The 19,288-nt window shown below is 33.7% G+C and overlaps 1 pseudogene; it reads right to left on the bottom strand.

The window, feature by feature from the left end:
* Positions 1-11,327: 11,327 nt before the first annotated feature.
* On the bottom strand, positions 11,328-15,114 carry LOC122280657 (annotated as a pseudogene).
* Positions 15,115-19,288: the final 4,174 nt, after the last annotated feature.

Raw genomic sequence — 19,288 nt, 5'->3', positions numbered from 1 at the left:
TGAGGCACTTTGCCTCATTCTTCAAACGCTCTTGTTCTTCAAGAATCTGCATGGCATCCTTATCTAAAGGGGTGGGCAATCGAAAAGAAGATTTAAGTAAAGATTTTAAATTCCTATTCTCTTGCTTTATTGATTCTATCTTCATGTTGGACTCCAGAAGAAGTCGCTGAAGTATAGCAATATTCTCGTGGAGATTGTCAACTCCACAAGTTTTGGATTGCAGTCGCTGAGAAAATGCAATAATGGATGATGAGTATTGGGTACCGAGACTCACAAGCTCATAGATAGCTTCATTATCTGACCTATGAGTCAGATCATTATATTGCATGATAGCACCTGTGGTAGAAGCAGGAACAGCTGATGAACGAGTTGCATAATACCTCATATATTGGCCATGAGAAGATCACTGAGCTATTGTAGAATAAGAATGTAGAAAGAGATTGCAGAGTAAAAATACAGTATGATTACAGAAAAATGAAGAAGATGAGATGCGAATGAAGATGAGCTGAATATCTCTTTTATAGAGAAAATTATGATACAACATCTCTCGTGAAGTAAGATAAAAGAGACGAAATATACCTTCATAACTCTGCGGCGCCTGACAGCACACCTGACAGCTGCGACGCCTAACAGCACACCTGACACCTACAGAGGAGTTGAAAATCTGCGGTGCTTGTCTGATCTTAAAAGGCTGGCCACCGTTTTTATTAAAAAATGAGGTTAGCGGTTTAATGTTGATGAATTCTCCACTAACTGTGTTATTTACAAGAACTCCAGAAGAGTACAACTCCAGAAGAGTAGTTGTGACGCCCCCAAATTCCGTTTGGGATCGGACGGACATTTGAAGCGTCGAGACATGTAACACAAGGTTACCTGCCCCCGTTCATGACATATAAGATGCAATAATCCTAACATGCATCTAACATTATGTAATATTCGCAGCGGATAATTTTTTTTTTTAGCAATACTATGCACCAAACTGAAAATATCCCAATACTTAAAACATACTTCATACATAAAGATCCATTGAATAACTAAGATCACAGCACTATTCCAAAATAGTTATGATCCAAAAGTACTGGAGATGCAACTCCATCGTACAAGTAGTAATTTAACTACTATATTAACATTAACGACGCACCGTCGTTCAGTCGACTGTGTCTAGTTGGTCAGCTCCTGATCCTCCTTCAGGTCCTGTAACAAGATCTACCATTCGGGGGAATGGTAGTTGGGACTACCACAGTGAGATTTGATTACAAATCTCAGCAAGTTAACAAAAAACTTCCATACAGACTAATGATGCATGTATGACAGTAAAAGCATAAATGCATAATCAAATTCATAAGTAATTAAAGCATAACTTAGCGTACAACATAGCATAATTGACATAGCTTAAATTGAATCATGAACTGAACTTGACTTGACATGAACTTGATCTGAAACTTGACTTAGCATGAACTTGCTCTGAAACTTGAATTTAACATGAAAAATACATACTCCACAGTTGTTGTGGCCCCATGTATTCTACGTGTAAATACATACTCCACAGTTGTTGTGGCCCCATGTATTCTACACAAACTTGACTTAACATTAAAAATACATACTCCACAGTTGTTGTGGCCCCATGTATTCTATGTGTAAATACATACTCCACAGTTGTTGTGGCCCCATGTATTCTATACATCACTATGCAGTTAAATACATACTCCACAGTTGTTGTGGCCCCATGTATTCTACATAAACTTGACTTAACATGAAAAATACATACTCCACAGTTGTTGTGGCCCCATGTATTTTACGCATCACAATTGTAGTTAAATACATAACCAACTTGAGATAGTAACATTTCGTAACATGGCATAACATATAACAGACAACATATTTAACATGACATATTTGTAATGTATAGTAATACATGACAGAATATATTGTGTAACAGATAAAAATTGATGACAGAATAAATTCTGTATAATAGACAATTACATGATAACTTGGCATGGTATGACATATATGATAACATACATACATACACTGTAATTCTTTTACTTAGCACACATACACAGTAGACTGCTAGTAAGTTAAAAGCTAACTTACCTCGATCTCCGCGTTTCTTATAAAACTTCAAGTGCGATCACGAGGAACTGTAATTAGTGATTCTAAAAATTAGAACTAAATCACTAATAATTTGAAATATGGAAAATATTAACTTAAAGAGTAAAATTTTCATTTTACTCTCTACATGTGGGAAATTGACCGTTTTACCCATAACTTAAGGATTTTGCATACTAACTTCAAAAGTTTCCAAAATTTACATTTCTCATGTAAATTTTGTCCTAAACTTAAATATCAACTCATAAAAATTTAAAACAAAACACAACCATGAAGAACACACTATGGTCGAAACATCCATAGGCCATTTCCCTTTATTTTTGTTGCAATTCCTTCCAACTTCAAAACTCATGCTTAAACCAAAATTTTGCAACAAATATCTTCCAATCCTAAGTTCAAAACCATACTTAAAACATCCATTTAGAAAAATCTAATAATCAACACCAAACTTTTTTGTAAAAAGATCCAAGCATTTGAATCACAAGTTTTGACCTTAAATCAAAACATCTCCAAGAATTTTAAAAATCAAATCTTACTTCTAACATATTCATAATATCATCCTAACATCAACCATGCTTTAAATCATCAAACTAAAGTCACCAAAATCACAAAATAACATTTGGAGTTTTTGGTTTTACACTTAGTCCAAAAACAGGAGCTTTTTCCTCAACTAGTTTTGATAAATCTCTTGATCTATGACTTATAAATATATGATCTTCAAACCAAACCATTACATGGTTTAAAAAGATGTCCTAAAACATATACAAGCTTCTAATTCAAGATCACATGGTTAGAAATTAACCAAAACATAAATTTAGCCAAGAATATCCACACTTTGGCTTATCTGAATATCTCTTTGCATAAAATTTCATATCTTTGAAACTAACATCAAATATCTTCAAAATAATAATATAACATGTATATAAGATGTTTAGGATCCTCCAATAAAATTATCAAAGTCATTAGAATAGGTTTAGACCACCAAAGAGTTAAACTTTCTCAAAACAGAAACTGTTTTTCCTCTTCCAGTTTCTAAGTTTCTAAATCTAAGAATATCTTTCATCAAAACCTTTAATCATGCAAAAATCCTCAATCAATAGTCACATATACATGTTAACAATACTCCATAAAAATTTCGGATCAATATCTATCCATTAGCTTGGTCAAAAACTCCAAACTATAACATATTCTCCAGTTTATCTCCCAGAATGACCTTTCTATAGTTTACAGAATATTTGACTGACCAAATGATCTTCAAATGGGGCAAATAAGATATCCATGTAAACTAGACTCAAAAAGGAACAACTTATATGAAGGAGACTTTATGATAAAACACTTACAACAGCTTCGAAATGGGCGTGCAAAAGATCTCCTAAAATCTGTCCGAGAGAGAGTGTTTGATAATCTTTTATTAGAAGGAGTAATTGAAGATATGTTCATGGGTGCTGGCTAGATACATTTATGGACGAGATAAGGGAGGTGATAAGGCTGGAGTTGAGAGTTGAGTGTGGTTTTCTCCTACCCAAAATATCTATAAAAGATTATCTCATAATATTCTATCCAATAATATCTACAAAAATCAACTTAAGATATTTTTATCTAATAATATCTATAAAAATCAACTTAAGATATTTTTATCTAATAATATCTATAAAAATCAACTCAAAATATTTTTACCCAATAATATTCACGAAAATTACCTCAAGATATTTCTTTTTATCCAATAATATCTATAGTTTTGAACAGACGTTTTGTCCGAAAATGTGAAAAAAATGTTATTGCGCCATAAGACTTTAAATAACCCTCCGAGTCTAATGGCACAAATCATAATACATTTTGACACTTCTAACTATCTCCAATAATCAAAAAATACACTTCTGATACCATAGTAAATAATAACACTAACTATGTAGTTAGACAAAAACCTATACGATTAATGGATTCGTGAAAACTTATGGGTTTTTCACGAGATTCCTAAAGTTAATAGAAATTTCACAATTGAATTTCTAGCGGGCTGTTACAGTAGTGATGAGCAGAAAGATCCAGTTGTGATTATTTTATCAACATGGATCAAGTCCACAGTTAGTTGGATGTACAGATGCGAGTTATCTTTCAGATACACACAAGAAGATCATTGCAATTCATGAGGAGAAAGGTGAAATTAAAGTCAAGCAGATACGATCAAGTGATAATCTGACAGATTTATTCACAAAAGCATTACTAACTGCAACATTTAAGAAGATTGTGCAGAACATTAGAATGCGAAGACTTGAAGACCTTTTATCGTGCACTTTTCAGGGAAAGTAATGTCTTGAAGACTTGTGCTAATTGTACTCTTTTTCCTTCGCTAAGGTTTTATCCCACTGGATTTTCCTTTGCAAGGTTTTAATGAGGCAATCCTAAAATACTCGGCGATACACATGAATACTGTACTCTTTTTCCTTTGCCATTGGTTTTTTCCCACAGGGTTTTTCCTTAGCAAGGTTTTAACGAGGCATATTCTTTAAATATGGTCATCCAAAGGGGTAGTGTTATAAACTATCTTGAATTGTATGACCACATTTAGCTAGTCGTCAAATGTATAGTGCTGGTACATAGTGCTAGTCGTCAAATGCATAGTGCATAGTGCTAGCATAGTGAGCTAGCCGCAAAATGCATAGTGCATAGTGCTAGCATAGTGAGCTAGCCGCAAAATGCATAGTGCTAATCGTAAAAGGCATAGTCCCCTTTGTACTCCTATATATATCATTGAATCCTTTAAGAAATTCATAAGTTTTCATAACCTCTCTGAGCTCTATCTCTTTCTCTCTCATTTTGAAAGTTTTATAACACGTTATGGCTCTCTCTTTTTAATGATTTCATAAAATAATAATAATAATAATAATAATTCTATCTTTGTGTATCTAATATAGCAATTCACATATTTGCCCTTACGGCTACTTATGTATTTGAGATTTGTCTATAGCATTATTCTTACTTTTGATACACATAAATCCCATTAGGTATCTATAGACATTGATCATTTTCTTTTCTTATGTTTTATTTTCAAAGACGTCATTCTCTTATGTATCTTGAATTATTATTCAATAAATTTATTATTGAAATCTATTAACGATACCGCTCTTAGACCACTCTAAAACGAGAAATCCAGTATGCGACGTTGAATGTAATAAAAAATTTGAGTGTACTTCCGGAATACTAATTAATTTTATGCACCAAATTAGCAACTCAACAGTCCAAAACTTTGTTTATCTTAAAAGATTAGAAATCCAAATAAAATTGCATCATATGCATCATGATTGAGTAGTAAAAAAATATGAGGAACTTTGGATTGGCCACATTTTCTCAAGAGCAAGGACAGCCTTATGAGTAATATATGGAGCCAACCCAATGAGCCAGACAACATCCAAAGAGGAGCAGACAAAGCCTTAATTTATTTTAATTTTTAAGGCTAAATCCCAGACTTTCAAGACAGGTTAATTTAATTAAGATAGTTAGTCAAAAGGCACTCAATGAATCAAAATATTGTTAAGAATTAATGCTAAATATATGAATCAAAACCACCACTTGATTAAAATATTGTTAACTGTATAATACACCAATTATAAGAAATTAGATCATGAATCAAATGAGAGAGAGAGAGAGAGAGAGAGAGAGAGAGAGAGAGAGAGAGAGAGAGAGAGAGAGAGAGAGAGAGAGAGAGAGCACCACGAATTTTTAGGATTTCTAATTAATATTTCGTTTAAACTAAATGAGTTTTTGACTTACTCTTTCTTGTTGTAGTGCATTGAAAGCGAGATGAGAAATGCTTTAGCTACAAAGAAATTTTACAAAAATAAACTCACAAACTGACGTAGCTAGATGTAGTATATATATAAAATCACGTCAATTTATAGTTTTACTTTTGTAAGATTTCTTTGTGGCTGTGGCACCCTCTAGGGAGATTATCTTTTGTTTGCTTTGATCAATTTAAATTAAAAAATGGAGTGTGCATTTTGAAATAATAATAGTAATAATAAGAATTTCAAAGGATTAAACTTAACTTTCATGACTTCCATGATTAATACAATAGGTGCTAGCTTCTTTTTGACCTTTTGAAGTATAGTAGCTAGATTAAGACACAAATTAATTATAAACATGCATATGAACAATTTGTCTCTTTTATGCTACTTCTACCCTTTAACAAGACCAAAGGCCAAGATTATATATAAATATATATATTTATATAAATGATAATTATAATTGTAAGTATACAAATACCGTATAATCACTTTAAAAAAAATGATCTTGGCCAATCAATCCATTAGTCCTTTGGCCAATTATATATATATATATATATATATATATATATATATATATATATATCATATATATAGGAGGTTAAGTAATTAGGCCAATCGGTCAAATTCTTGGAGCTTGGGTTCATGACAAAACATACTTGTCCACCACTCGTGTGGCAGTCACCCTCAAATGCTGTAATCATGTTTTAGTAACAAGTTTTAATCAATCAAGCCAAGATGAAGGATTATTATTCTGTGTTTCAACTACTGTTGTGCAATCACATGACCGGCCTTTTTGTTGGGTTTTCCTTCGTTCTTGTTGTTGGGATGTTGTTATCTGCCCTGGCGGCCTTTCTCCTACAAAAAGCGTGACAACACCAATCAAACCATAATATTTTTACTCCTGACTCATCATGCACTTAAAATCTAACAAATTTCTTAATAGGTTAAGAAGATTTCTTAAAGGTTAACTTTTTGTACGTACACCCAATACGCCATTCATCATGTGGAAGCCTTCCACGTGATTTATATTAAAAAATGATTATTATTGTTTTTATTTTTTAAAAGAACTGTATAATGAATTGCACAACAAGCGGCGTGTGAACATATCAGCTTGTCATGACCGTCTCAAAACTCGGTAGTTGAGATCACAAGCACTACAAGAAAAATGATCTTTTGCGATCAATTTATAGCAACGAAAAGATTACTGGTTGCTAGTAGTCTTTTCGTTGCTATAAATTGATCACAAAAAACCATTTTAATTGTAGTGAAAGCACGTTGTTTTATGCTCATTTGTATCACACAGGAGTCTAGTTGTAATAACGGTTCGTTGATGCTCATTTGTATCCCACAAGAGTCTGGTTGTAATCACGGCTCGTTGTTTTGACCGAGGCTTGTAAACTTGGGAAGTAGGATGATTATATGTGCAGCTCTTCTAATCTAATAAACAGGTCAATGATAATGTGAGGACAATGCCAAAATGTGTCATCAATCCCAAATTCATGCTTATATATCTTTGACTAATTAATTTGAATGAGAAGTGATCGATCTGGCAATCTTAATGGTGGAATATCTCGGATTTTGTTTCAGTAGGTGTAAATTAAGTCTACTCTTCCCTTTCGAAGCAAAATGTTTTGCTTTCCTGCTGAGTCAGGGGCAGCATCTGCTATTTGCTCATTTCTTCTTGCCCGTTTTGGAGAAAGTTTCATTGCATTTACCAATTTACTATTTTTAGTAAATATTTATTTATTTTTTTATTCTAATAACAATTTTTTATTTTTAAGGAAAAAAGATAACTTTAAAAAACTACTAAGAAAAATGATCCTCTTTGCCAATAATATTTTTTTTTTACAGAAATTTGTGTTTTGATTCAAAAATTCAATTTTTTACAACTTCTTGGTTTCAATCCCTGCGATTAAGAACCCGTCAAAAAAAAAAAAAAGAGGCAATAATAACATGTCGTCACAAACTGTCTTGACAGAAAATCAATTCAGACACATTTGAGATTTTATGACGACTTTCATCACAATACATGTCAGAATGTGTCATTCATTTCCTCTCAATTTCATCTTATTCTTTCCCTCATTATTCTTTTTTTGGAAGTTTTTGCTTTACACTCCATTCTTTTTCAAATGTGAGAAAATTGAGGTAACATGGGAGGATGTTTTAGGAACAATTGTCGATTCGTTGATAGAGGTTTGGTTGGTAATTGTCATTATTCTACAAAACTAGTCCTTCACGCCACGAAAATGCTTCATATAAAGACAACCATACTCACGACAACTCCAATCAACACTAAAAAAAAACCCCACATTTCACCTCCTTTCTTGATTTGGTTAAGCACTAGAGAAAATGATGCATCATGTTTCTTGAGAAACAAACAGAGAAAGAAAGTACTACCGAGCCACAAACACCATAAAATTATTAGGTATATCAGAATCTGGATGGCTTGATTTGATAGTTTCATCTCGTTATAAATTATCATACTATTTAAATTATTTATGTAAGCATTCATTTTAATTATATAAAATTATGAAACAATTAAGAGAATATCGCATATTCGTATTTTGAGATTATTTAATAATTACTCAATTTTTAATTTTCAAAAGCCAATTTTATAGAGGTATTAATAAAATATGACTTGTTTTTTTAAGTTATTGCACAAATATGACTAATGCATCTGTGACAAAAACGAGACATAAAAAACTTAAAAGTAATTTAGGCCCAGTTTAGATAGTGAAATCATTTCAACTTATCTCATTTAATTATTATAATTTTTTCAAATTTTCAAACAAAATATAATAAATAATTTAAAATTTTCAAATATGAAAATAAACATAATATTAAAAAATTATATTCTAATAATATTTTATTTAACTTTCATCTCATCTCAATTCACCATCCAAACTAGGCCTTATTGTTGACTTAAGTCTTACACATTCTTTTTTTTTTCTTTTTTTTTTTGTGGTTAAAAATGGATCTCACTTATTCTCTCTCTCTCTCTCTCTCTCTAGGATAGAAGGAGCACAGTCTAAACATACAATCAATGTGGAAGACTTTTATACCAATTAGCATGAATAGATTTTTTTTATAATGATTCTAGGACTCATAAGGATCAAGGTTCCCTCAAGTTATTGTTTGAATTTGAGGGACTCAAATGTGAGAGAATAAAGTGATCCCTACAATATTTATTATTGTCTGTATTAAATATTTTATTAAGTAAGCAATAAATGTTAATAAACCTCATTTCATTTATTACTCTAACCTTGAGATCCGGTCTTTCAGGATTTTAGAATATTTATGCACCAACTTAAAAATTGACAAAATTCTAATTGATTTATTTAAGCAAATCGAAACCAAGTTAGAACCCATGACGGATGGTGATAAAAGAAAGAGAAACAAACAAATGATGGTATGCCTAACCCCAAGTTTTAAACCAAAACCCTAACTGCCACAGTTTAGCACATGGTAATGAAACCCTAATTAGGGTTTGTGCCCAAGATTAGCCGTCCCTAATTGACTAATTGTCTTAGCCATCTATATATTTTACTAGCAATTAGCATATATGAACCCTACGACACTTTGTCGATATGTTCAAATATTGGAAGTCATGGTCGTTATACCTACTTTTCTGGCTTGGAGATCACCATTTGAGTCTTCTAGACGTATACAGAACTATTAAGTGACCCACACGACATGCATCCATCTCTTTTAATCCCCACACATGGAGCACATTTATTATGTGAAATTTTCAATGAAACTAAATTATAAAATCATTGATCAAAATCTAGTATAGATTTTTTCTTTTTTCTTTTTTGCTTCTAACATGGATATATGTTTACTTATTAATGCCCGTTGGGTTTTTTAATCCTACAAGAAATAGTTTTTAACTAGCGTGACTTGATATGATTACTCGGATTGTAATGTTTTTTTTTTAAATATATCTAACATAATAAGTATTTAAATCATGTCAGTTTATAAATTTTTATTCTTATTCTTATTTTATAATTTTATATTAACTGGAAGACTTTGAACTTTGGCAACCTCGCAAACACGTTTGTTTTTTGCATGTAGAAAACGTATGCAAAACTACTTGTCTAACTGAAAGGGGACAACATGAGTACTAACTTTGACAGGGCATTTGACCAGCAAACCCTTTAGGAAATCACTCCTAGCTACCAGAGTGGTGCGTACCATTTTAATTGCCCTGCAGGACTTGCCTACCAAATTGGAAATAAGACCAAGGACAGAACTTTGGGCAAGAAAAACATAAAATACGCAAATCAAAGACTTCGGAATCTGCTCCTACTTTTTACTTTCACAACCCAGATTCAGAATATAGAGAGTGCATGAAAAACAGCTAAAAAATTTGCAGATGAACTAATTCATAAAAGAATATTTTGTTCTGGCTATCTATCACAAAGGGCAATGTGAATTTTACTAGTGGTAGAGCAATTTACTAATAGCAAAAATATGCACAGAAAAAAAGGAAGCCAAAAAACTTCTTTTCATTTTTATTTTGTTACATTCCTGTAAAGATGGATGGTTGTTCTCGGGTGATCAACCTTCTTCTAGATTTAACTAGTAGGTGCGGGGGAAGAAGCTGAGGCCTTCATGCTTCTCTTGGCATGGTACATCAGGCACACTTCCTTCCTTTCTGTTGATAAGGGAGGAAACTATATGCACAGTGCCTAAGCTTAATGATGGACTCACTCAGTACTACTTATGATCGGTGCACTAAGTATGTCTACTTAACAAATACTTAGCAAAGACCTGCGCTTGAGACAGGCCCATTAGCTAGTGGTAGTCATTAATACCCGGTGCTTTCTCATCTAGTGCTAAACTGGATCAATTTCAGAATGCGAGTTGAGCCTTAAAAATGCAAAGTCTGTTTTAGAAAATGATGTCCTCTGCTGTCCATGAGTGAGTTCTAAACTCAGGATTTCAATCAGAGTAAAACAAAAAACTTTCAAGGGGTAAAGTTTCTTATCATAAATCCACCTTACAGAACTCACTTTGAGTTCCAGAGTTACAGACATAAACTGGGTACAAACTCGTTCATCTTTCCTGGGAATCTCTTTTAATTGTAAAACCTTTTCTTCTCGGAACTAGGCAGATCGACAATTAGCAAAGAAATGAACCCTGGGAAACCATATCGGGTTCTATCAAAGCTAGACACAAATTTCTTGGAGATCTAATACCAGATAAACTCTAGCTCGTTCACGAGAAATAATTATTTGAATGAGACTCGGGGGCTACTACTCAATCCTGATAAGGAGTCTTGAGAGAAGGTTTCCTCCACCAACCCCCCCCCCCCCCCCCCCTCTCTTCTTTTTCTCCTTCACAAGGGATCGAGATTTGACAGATAACTAACAGATTTGATTGGGTCTGTTTCGTTTCTGAAATCTGCAAATCTGCAAGTATTTAGTGCATCATCAATAGAGAAAACAAAACTACAATCATTTATAAAAATCACTTCAGATAATCAATCTTTGTCCAGGAAACAGTTTGCACCATTGGCAAATATATTAATTGAACCAAACTCTAGAAGAACTTTTATCACTAAATTTCATGTTCAGAACCTTACCCAGAGGCTGATATGTTGTGGGTGGCCTGTCATATTGAGGAGGGTAAAATTCTTTAGGAGCAGATTCCTCCCAGAGTGCAGCTAGAGCAGCCTTTCTCCATTGCTTATGTTCTTGCCACCTCCTTAGCTGATCCTCAATTGCAACTTTAGCTTTCTGAGCTAACTCAGCTCCGCTGACAGCCTGTTCTGCACGAGTCCTGAACTCCCCAACTTTCACCATTGCAACTTCTAATTCTTTCTTCAAATTCTCCAATTCGTACTTATTTTCATGCAAAGTTAATTGATCTGCATTTTTCCCTACTACAACATGCATGTAATTAGCTTTCTCGGCCTTTGTAAAAAGGGACTCATATTCTTTCAGTGAAATTGTTATGTGGCTATCATCCTCATCTCTCTTCCTTTCTTCTTCTGTTTTCAACTCATCAATTTGGAGAGGCTCTACATCTTGGAAAGCCCTTTCAGATTGGAAGTTGACAAGAACAGAGTTTTCAGCTTCTTCAGCCAGATGATCTCCTTGATTTTCCTTCTTTGCTTCCTGTGCTTCTGCATCTAGTTGCTGAACTGCAAGATATAGCCCAGATTTAACACTCTCAGCTCTTGCTTCTGCAGCTTCTGCTGCTGCAATTTTGGACTTCCCTTCGTGAAGCTCAGCTTTCAACAGCGCCACCTCTATTTCTGCTTTAGTTTCTCTTGCCCTAATCTCATCCCTATTAGTCTATACCTCCAGCAACTCACGTGTATGTGTTTCAGCAACACAGTTCAAGCAGCATGCCTCCTCCTTTGAATTGTGAAGCTCTAGCTTTAACTGATTTAGTTCCATTTCTAATGTCTCAATGTAGGCTGATTGATCCAAACTTTTTCTCTCCTTGACTTCCAGATCTGCTTGAAGCTCATTCAAATCTTTTATGGCGTCAGAAGCAGTTTTTTCAGATGAACTAAGTAGTTCATTTGCTTGGTTAAGTTGCAACTGAAGCATATCAATAAATACAGACTTGGTCATGAGCTGATTTTCCAATTCTTCCATCATTTTTACCTGTTTTATCATATCTTCCAAGGTCACTTCTGCTTGAACTGCCGCTGCTGTTGCTAACTCTATCTCAGCATCTTTCTCAGACAACAGTGAAAGCTTTTCTTTCTCTGCTTCGACAGCAGCAAGTCTTGACATAGCAATAGCTTCTGTGAGCTCCGAGACATGACTTAGAAGCTCTTGTGTCTTGTCCTTTTCCATGTTGGCAGCAGTCTTCATCAGTTCTGCTTGTGTCATGACCTCCCGGTTAGAATCCCTGGCAAGAGCAAGTTCTGTTTCCATGCAGAGCAGTTCTTCTTGTGTAGCCTTCAACTCGCTAAGAGCATGTGTAAGTTGCTCTCGTGTCTTTCTAGTTTCCAATAGTTGATCATCCTTCTCCTTTATCTTGGAATCAAGTTCACCTACTCGAGTTCTAGCCACTCCACATTCATGAATGAGACTATCTCTCTCAATCTCTGTATTTTTCAGCATGATAGAAAGTTCATCAGCTGACTTCTGGTGCTGTTCGAGCTTAAGAAGAGCTTGCTTGTAGGCAGTGTCCTTGGCTACCAGTTGCACCTTGTAATTGGCCAGATCCTTTCTTCAGGCTCTTTCTTGTTCTCACATTCTCTGTGGTAAAAATAAAAAAAAAAATTAAAAAAAAAAAAAGAAAGAAAAGAAAAAAGAAAAAAAAAAGAGAAAAAGAAGAAGAAGAAGAAGAAGAAGAAGAGAAAGATCTAGGATATTCGTATGAGTACAGTTATTCCAACTAATGTTTTAAGACTGGTTATGCATACAATTCCCAAACGCCAGAAATGTATGCCATATAAATTAACCATCTCCATTGCAGTGGCCCAAATAAGAAATTCAAATGTTTGCCTAAAAAGTCCAATTCAAATTGGAATTCACAGGTTTCCATGACATACACCAAAGTCTGATCCAGAAGCAAAATAAGATCCTAAAAACCTTACCAATTTTTGATAGGTAATTGAAGAAACGAAAAGAAATAATAAAAAACAGTAACTTTACCATAAATTTATCGTGTTTGTATACAACACACACATGTGCAGTAGCACAAGTATTGTAATTAGTCAAACCTACACTTTGATCTGGTCAGACCAAGAACACCTTAATTAGGTCTGGGCTCGGTTCTATGAAGAAAGAAGTTTATATAATATGTCATAACTGATATTTAATTTGTAACATCAACGATTTTTATATTGAAATGCATTAAGTTCTTACATTGCTGCTGGTGCACCAAGATTTCCTCTGATCACCTTTCTCACCAAACAAGGAGAGAGCAACTTGGACTGGTTCTATAGGCTTGGTATCAATCTCACCCATAATAACAATATCAAGAAAACGAGTAGCACTCTCCCAAACTCCACAATGCAATCTGCAGATGATTTAAATCAAAACTAGCTTACCCCAAATCTTTTAATGCCATAACACGTGCGCACGCACACTCAAAATACACAAAGCCATATGCAACAGGGTAACTATAGAAGCCTTTGCTCCTTTAAATATGGGAAATTGTAAGATTCTACAAGCATACAAGTCTCTCCTGACAAAACATTAAGCTTACATGAAATGAAAGGGCTACTATAAATAGAAATTTAAGTAAGATGGATGTCTTTCAATACGGAAACCAAAGAGGGATGAATCCCATTTCCTTCCCAAGTAGAGCAGAGCTTCGATACATAAACAAAGTAGTTCAGACATTGTCAAAGACTACAAAAAAAAAGTGCCTAAAATCAATATTGGCTTGGGTCCAAAATTCAGTTGCAGCTTTAGTTACATGCTTACAAAGATCCAGTTTTCCCGAAGAATGGATTTTCAGGTATTAAATGTCACATAGAACTATAGTAATTCCATAATGCGCCTAAAACCAACTACAAATGAGGCTTCATAAACGTAAGCTTGAAAGACAGAGAACTGTGCAGTTAAAGTGACGTGGATTCCTTACAAGCATGTAGTTTCCTTACATGACTCTACGTTTCTACATCTGCAAGGACTTCCTAACCAGAATTAGATAGTGACCAAGTTTTAAGAGTTGCACTAAAGTATGTAAGACGAAACTATAAGAGTGAAATGAAAAAGAAATTTTCGGAATTTATTGCTCCTAGTCGTTCTTATCAAGGCTCTGTGCTGTAGATTAAAGCTCAACGATATTAATTTATTTCATTGTCCTACAATTTCTAGCCAACCAAATCGGAGAGAGATACCTGGAATTCCGGCCAACCGACTTTCTGAGAAAACGAAGGGAGGATACGGAGAAAATGCGATTGGGGAAGCGAGGAGTGATGATGTTTCATAGAATGAACAACTGTACTCTTAAACTGCCGCTTAATCTGCTTCTTGGTTTTTTTTTTTTGGGAGGAATCGAGGCGGTAAATATTGTCAGAATCGAAGGGTCCATGGGGGTTAGAAGGTAAGGAACGATCGATGGAAATGAACCTCGAAGGGATCGACACATTCCAATTCTAGTATTTCTGGTTCCTAGGATTTCACGGACTTTATTCTCGTTCATGCTTCTGGCTTTTTGTGTTTCTCCGGCCATTGTTGCTTCTCAGTTTTGAGACACTGAGCGACTCTCTCTCTCTCTCTCTCTCTCTCTCTGTCTCGTCAAGAGCATCTCAACACTGCTACATAATTATAGTCTATATAATTACATTATCTTTTTTTTGTGATTTTTTTTCTAATTAATTTGTTAAATTTTATGATGATTTTAGACAAGGTTACTAATTCATGTTTGTGAGCATGTTTATGTCGTGTTGAGTTATGAGTCTTAAATTAGATCATTTAATTTTAATACATCATTTACTCAAATGGGTCAAATACTAAAATTCGAATATGATTTGTTCCATTAACGACTGACATAACATTATCTGCTTATCCCATTTAGTAATTACTTTTTACTAGGTTAACATAAATACGAGTCATTTTATCTGTTTTAATTTGTTTAATTCGTTTCATATAAATAAGCTGAACTAATCCGTATATATATTATTTTAACCCAACTAATATAATCTTATATATAATACAAATATAACTATATAAATAATTCGCAATCAAAATTGAATTTATGATCAAATATTTTATTATTAATATTCAAAAACAATAACATATAACAAAACTAATATTTTCATAAAATAAAATTACATATTAACAAAAAAAAGTTTAATAGTTTGATACATAACGTAGTTGAATAATAAATTAATATCACATATCTCCAACAATAAGAAAAAGACATACAACACTAAAATATTTATAAAATCTAAAAAATATATTGTATTGGTGTTATATGGATTGATTATGGATTAACACATAATTGACTCGTTTATTAATCCTATCTTATCAAGTCAATCGGTTTTGATCTAAACTCATTTACATTAAATACAAATCTAATTATTTCGTATCTTGTTGGTGTTAAATTCACAAATTGTATCCTTTTAGAGACATATAAGACATATGGCCATACAGGTATCATTTACTTAAATAAGGGCGTTTGTTTTGCAAATGGAAAATATTTTAACTACAAAAAGATTACACAAAATTAATCCTATAAACTGAAATGGTTTAATGTAGTTTGTTAGATTGTAAAATTGTATTTATTGTAAAGCAAAATCTAACATATTGGATGAAACCACATCAGTTTATTAGATTATTTTTGTGTAATTTATTTGTAGATATAACAATACTCTTTACAAATATCTTTGCCACACATTGTTATCGCCACTTTGTTAAATGTTGTCTAAAATACTTAGGTCTATATTATATGCCTTGATAATAAATATTTAACCTTTAGGTCTATATTAAGCAACAAAAATGTTATGTATGTGGACAACCCTAGTGAGAGAAACTTTCCATTCTCTCTAAAAAAAAAAAAGTTCAGGGAAGCCGTTTGAGGGAGGTGGAGCTTCGGCTCCTCCCTCCCTCCTTCATCGATTTTTGTTTTTCCTTTGAGAATAAAAGCTGTATGGCTGTGTGGAGAATAAAAGCCGTTTCAGGGAAGCCGTTTGCTGCCGAGTCCTCTTTCCTCAACAAATCATCCGGCTGGGTGGAGATACATTCCATGGTGGAGGTGAAGGTCTTCGGCTCCGAAAGGCAGGTGTTCTTGACTGGTTTGTTTTTGGTCTTCTGAGGGGACAGTTCTGAGGTGTAAGGTGTGGGCTGGTCACAGAGCTCACTCATGGAGATGGATTTATACGCGGGATGGGGTGCTTGTCCACGGGGTATAGAACTCTGTTTTCCATGGAAAACAGAGGATTTTTTGAGGACGCATGTCGTTTATGCATGAAGGGGATAACGCTTCTCCGTGGTGGATCTATGGCGCAGCTCACGGCGGATGGCTTCACGCAGTCAATCGGTTGTTTGTTTGTTTTTTTCTTCTTTTCTGCTTTCGGTTTGTTTTCTTTCTGATTCTTGGAGATCTCTCTTTGGATGTCTGTGTGAGTAGATTCGGGTGTTTTTGCTCCTGGGGATGAATTTTTGCATGTTGGTTGGGGTGTTTCCTGCGGGGTATAGGATATCTGGTTTAACCATGGAAATCAGAGATTGTTTTTTCGGGTTGCATGACCGAGCTGCATGGAGGTTTAAAGGGGATTTTGGGGTGGTGTCCGGGTGTAACTCACGGTGGGCAGTCCTTAGGATGATGGCCGGAATTTGTTTTTCGTTGTAGTCGATTTTGGTTTGTTTCTGGAATAAATTATGTGCTGGTTTTCGTTTTTGTTTCTAATTCTGTTTTCACCTAGCCGAGGTGGTGTATGGGCTGGTGGGCTGGTTATGGTTACGGGGATGAAGCCGGCGACGGTGAGAAGCCCTTGTGATCTTGATCGGTATATCTTGATGGGCTGGCGATGGGGACGGGATGCAGAAAGTGGTTGTTTTGGCTATTTTGCTGTGAGAAACTCTTGTGCAGGACATGCATGGTGCAGGCTACCCGGGTGTGGTGCAGGCTACGTGTGCGTAGTGCAGGCTGAGAAATCTGCAGAAAGTGGTGCAGGCAAAAGGCAGTGAGCGTACGGCGCTGAGAGAGTGTTTTTATTTTGTTTTTTATTAATCTGTTATATGGGAGTTTTAATTTGGTTTTTAATAATATTTTGAAATAGGTAAGTACCTCTCCTCTTTGAGGAGGAGGAGGGTTGTGAGTCTTCTCCTCTTATTGAGGGTGAAGGTTGGGTAGTGCCTCTCCTCCTTTGGAGGGTGAGGATGTTTAGTGTTGTTTTTCTCGTAGACGAGTCGAGATGAACACTTCTGTTTTGACAGAGTCTCTCATCTCAGCATGGCGTCGTCATTGGAGAGCTTAGAAGGTTTAGACACAGTCCGGCGCAATGAAAATTGTGTACGGGGGAGCGTACAACTGATGGGTAGTTGGCTTATAATCGGAACTTGGTATCCGTCATTATTGGTCACAGCTGTATTTTTTTTCATTCAGTAATGAATTGAGGTCTATTTCAAAAAAAAAAAAAAACCTTTAGGTCTATATTATATGCCTTGATAATAAATATTTAACCTTAAATATTTGGATTTTCGTTCAATTTTCTATCTGAATTTTAGAATTTAGGGTGTGAGAAACATAGATATATGACATGGATTTTATATGATTTATGATTTATTTTAGTAAAAATCTTAAAGCAATACTAAAGTTAAACATTTCATTGTTATTGCAGTGTCACTTGCATGCATCTATATGATATCTGCCCATTGAGATGGTTTCAGCTCGTTTCATCCTATTTTATCTTATCTTAATATTCAAATATAAACACTTTTAAATTTCAAAATTTTAACTGTTTAATTTTTTCATCTAATCATTACATAATTATTATATATTTTTCAAACTTCCAAACAAAACATAAAAAGTAATTCAACTTTTTAATATTTCAAAACAAAATTAATATTAAAAAATTATATTTTAACTTTTTAATATTTTTATTGAATATTTTCTTTCTTATTTTTTAAAATCTCATAAAATATTTTAATCTAAACTATTTCATTATTATTCATAAATTATTTTATTAATATTCACGTATACTCTTATCTTAACATTCACTTTAGAGTAAAAGCTTGCTTAAAATCGATGTATCCTGTTAATAATTGAGGACAAACTGGTTGTAGAGGTATTTTGGGATATCATTTGGGGCAGGTGGAGTTTCCATCAATGTTTTAAATGTCATACTGTATATCGGCCGATATAACTGGTATTTCGGTCTTTACATTTTTTTTTAAATTTTTTAAATTGTAAGTTCATTTTTTAATCCTTAATTTAAACGAGACTATTTATAATTTATATATAATTTATTTATATATAAACTTTTATTTTGAAATATAATTTATATATCTATAATTTATTCATATATCAGCTATTCCAAAATAGTATACGTATCGAAATATTTCGTTTCAGTACCTTAATTGATACGACTTTCAGTATGGTATTCAAAACTTTGGTTTGCATGATTTGTTTTTTTAATTATTTGTAGGGATTTGATAATGCTTATTCATTTTTTTACTTAGTAATTAAGAAAGTATTTTTAAATAATATTGGGATTTTTTAAAAAATAATTAAAGATATAAAAAAATGTATGAAGAAAAGGCCAAAAAAGAAAAAGAAAAAAAAAAAAAAAAAAAAAAAGCGTGTTCAGGTACCGCCACCTTCCGTGGCTTTTCTATGTGGGTGTAGCAGGGTCCTTATAAAAAAATTTTAAATTGATCATACCAGACAATAGATGTAAAATGTAATGGTTAAATTGTAACTGATATTGATTCAAATATTCGGAAATACTTTGTGTGTAAAACAAAAAAATTACC

The sequence above is a fragment of the Carya illinoinensis genome, chromosome 11, assembly GCF_018687715.1.
Source record: "Carya illinoinensis cultivar Pawnee chromosome 11, C.illinoinensisPawnee_v1, whole genome shotgun sequence".
NCBI classification, from domain to species: Eukaryota; Viridiplantae; Streptophyta; class Magnoliopsida; order Fagales; family Juglandaceae; genus Carya; species Carya illinoinensis.
The sequence above is the reverse complement of the archived record's forward strand: the minus strand, read 5'-3'. Positions and strand labels throughout refer to the sequence as shown.